General features: G+C 45.0%; 1 pseudogene; it reads left to right on the forward strand.

Annotated features, from left to right (window-relative positions):
- LOC119312550 overlaps positions 1–3,045 on the forward strand; it is a 17,432-nt pseudogene extending 14,387 nt beyond the window's left edge.
- The last annotated feature ends 234 nt before the right edge of the window (positions 3,046–3,279 follow it).

Consider the following 3,279-nt stretch of genomic DNA (forward strand, 5'->3'; position numbering starts at 1 on the left):
AGTCATGTGTGATTGTGCGTGTGTGAATCTCTCCACCATCAAGGAAGGATGCGGTGCTGATTTACCACTCGATGCGTCACTGAAATGTGAGGTTCCTGGTGCCACATTTCAGTGGCAAATCACCAGGTCCCAAATCTGTATGGTGGCAGATTCTCGGTTTTGCACCCTTGTTAGGTCCCAAATCCACTGCTAGGAATGATACATAAGTATTTTATTTTGCAAGTCCCTTATGTCCCGAAGGAGTCCTGACAATTTTAATTTTCTGAAATTTCAGTTCATCTTGGCTCATATTGTGCTCTTCAGTTTCCAGTGGCATCCAGCAATCAACTTGATAGATTAGCCGTGCGTTATTATTTCTCATAAATTGAATGTTCAGTGTTCTTGTATGTGCAGGTCAAATTCATGATTGATGGTGATTTCATGCCTGTCCGAGGGAAAACCGTTAGATACACCATAAAAGAGAATTATCCCGGCAAATTCTTGCCAGAACTTACCTTTACACAAGTAAGTGGAATCAGTGTTTATTGATATTTTTTACTTGAGTAAAGGTGAAACGAATTGTGCTGAATCTTTCTTGTAGACAACTCCTGTACAAAATGGTTCGAACTTAAGACAGTCTGCCAGATGGACACTCATTCTCGCTTATTTATGGGTCTTCTGTATTATACATTAAAGTATCAAACTGGTCAATTCACATCTTGTTGTGCCTAGATTTGAACTACTGATGGAAGGCTATTTTATGAAAAACAGTAATTAGGAGAGCCATGTGCTTCAGAACTTGCTGCTGTGGTGTTAGCATATGTACAAGCAAGTCGGGATTAAGAGAGATTACAATGTACTAATATTTAATTCTTTATTGACTATGATTTAACTTTGAGAACTGGAGTTTATCTTTGTAATAATGCCTTTATTTTGCATCTCAGCCATTTATTTTGTAGAACCCAGATATTTTTAGTATGGCAGCACCCATAGGGTTTCTGATTGTATTAAGCTGTTTGGTAATCAAAATGTTTCTTTTTCCTGGGAAAATAGCAACATGGTATAGAGATGAAAAAAGTGGGTGTAATGGGAACACGTTCTTCTTTCTATCACTTCTTCTCTCGAGTTTTTAGGTGGAATTACTGGTATAGTCATATCAGTGTATTGGCTAGTCGGAATAGACAGGAATAGCACATTTATCTTCCATCTTTCTGTTCTGTCTTTAATTTTATCAGTGCTTAGCTGTGAAACTATATCATACATTTACCTGCATTAAGTTCCATTGTTTCTGGTATTCTGTTGTAGGTTGAGAAATTGAGAGCATTGTTCCGTCCAATTACTTCACTGCCAGTGCCAGATGCACCACCCCTGCATTATGTTGACAACAGTCATCCCGCTCCATCTGCTCCTTTTCTGCCTCCTTCGGCTTCATCTTCAGACCCAACACAGCCATCTGCTTATGTGCCTCACCCAAGCGCCTGTGTTCTCACTCCAGATGCTCAGCTGGTGCCAAATGAACCTTATGCATGCCCAGATTCTCACCTTCCTGCTCCAACTGCTCAATTCGCCGCGCCTGCTTACTATGTGACCACAACTGCACATCCGTATCAAGCATATGGTGCATCGCCTGCCACCTACCACTACGCCCAAGCGCCTCCTTTGCAACTTGTCTATGTGCAAGCCCAACGCCCTGTGCCAGAACATGTTACAGACCCTGCCTGTTCCTCTGATCCCAACTATGATGCTAATGGGAATGATCCGTATCTATTTGATGCTGTGAAGTCTCATTACCAGGAAACTACTTCTGGGAGGTATGTATGGTAGCCACCAATTGGGCCTAGTACTTCTCTGTTTCTTAATATCTGCTACTACCTCCGTTCCAAAATAGATGACCCAACTTTGTACTAACTTTAGTATAAAGTCTAAAGTTAGTACAAAGTTGGGTCATCTATTTTGGAACGGAGGTAGTACATGAAAAGCTATTTTTTGCAATCCAGTTTGTATACATATAGGTCAATGCCCACCTCGTTGACGTCTCAAAACCGTAATTTCAGCTAGTCTAGGTACTTCTAAAAAGGAACTACTTGCAGGGACAATGTCGTTGACGTCTCAAAACCGTAATTTCAGCTAGTCTAGGTACTTCTAAAAAGGAACTACTTGCAGGGACAATGTAGATCGGAAGCCGCCATCTATTCCTGTGTCTTTTTTTTCTTTGCTACATGCACAAGTAATTGATCGTGCTTTTTCCTCGCACATGTTTGTGTTTCAGAGCTGCTGCACCACATGAAGTGGCCGCGACGAACCTGCAACTTGTCATGCACTATGGGTACGCCCCAGGCAGTGAGGGTGCAACCGGTGAAACTACACAGTCCAGTGCTGAAGGAGCCGCATCGGCGATCTACTCCCATGCGGGCGCCCCAGCAACGCCGTCGCACCTGCACCACATGACGTGGCCGTGACAAACCTGCAACTTGTCATGCACTATGGGTACGCCCCAGGCAGCTATGGTGCAACCGAAGAAACTACGCAGTCCAGTGCTGAAGGAGCTGCATCAGTGATCTACTCCCATGCGGGTGCCCCAGTGACCACTCAGGCTGCGCCATCGGTGTATGCCGTGGCAGCTGCACCGGCTAACCTGTGATTGCCCTGTCACCATTCAGTCTTTCTGGCAACATGGTCAATCCTAACCAAGTGAGCTGTTGCTCTGCCCTGTCGTGGTTCACCATTCTACTCACATAGGGGACTGGGAGTTCGGATCGGTGAAAGAGGACATCGCTCTCCTCTCTGCTGATGTGTGACCATTTCAACGTTCTTTTTGCCAACATGATCGATCCGAATCAAGAGCGCTGCTGCTCTGTGCCGGTGTGCTTTGCCATTCTTTCTACCAAGAGACTGGGATTTCAGATCGGTGAAAGATGGCATTGCTCTCGTTTTTGCTGATGTGTTTGGTTGGTATGATGTGTAGATGGATTCAGCTACTGCTGCTCTTTGGTTTGTTAGACACTAACTGCTACTCCCTCCTTCCCCTAATATAAGAGGTTTTTGACATGAGACGGGGACAGTACCTGTTGGTGTCGAGTTTAGAGTGGTATAAGGTGATGTAACTATTGTGAGACCAACTCTACCACAATCCCTGTATGGATCCGTATACCAAGAAACCACCGGGGCCGGGGGTGGGGTGGGGATTTCCCCTAAGGCCTCATTTGGTTGTGAGGGATCCCCCCGGGATCCCCGTCCTTTCCCTGGGCGAGACTCCCGCCTGCAATTTCCACCCCGGTTCTTCAGACGATCAATTTGGTA

This window comes from Triticum dicoccoides, chromosome 5B, assembly GCF_002162155.2.
Source record: "Triticum dicoccoides isolate Atlit2015 ecotype Zavitan chromosome 5B, WEW_v2.0, whole genome shotgun sequence".
Lineage (NCBI taxonomy): Eukaryota > Viridiplantae > Streptophyta > Magnoliopsida > Poales > Poaceae > Triticum > Triticum dicoccoides.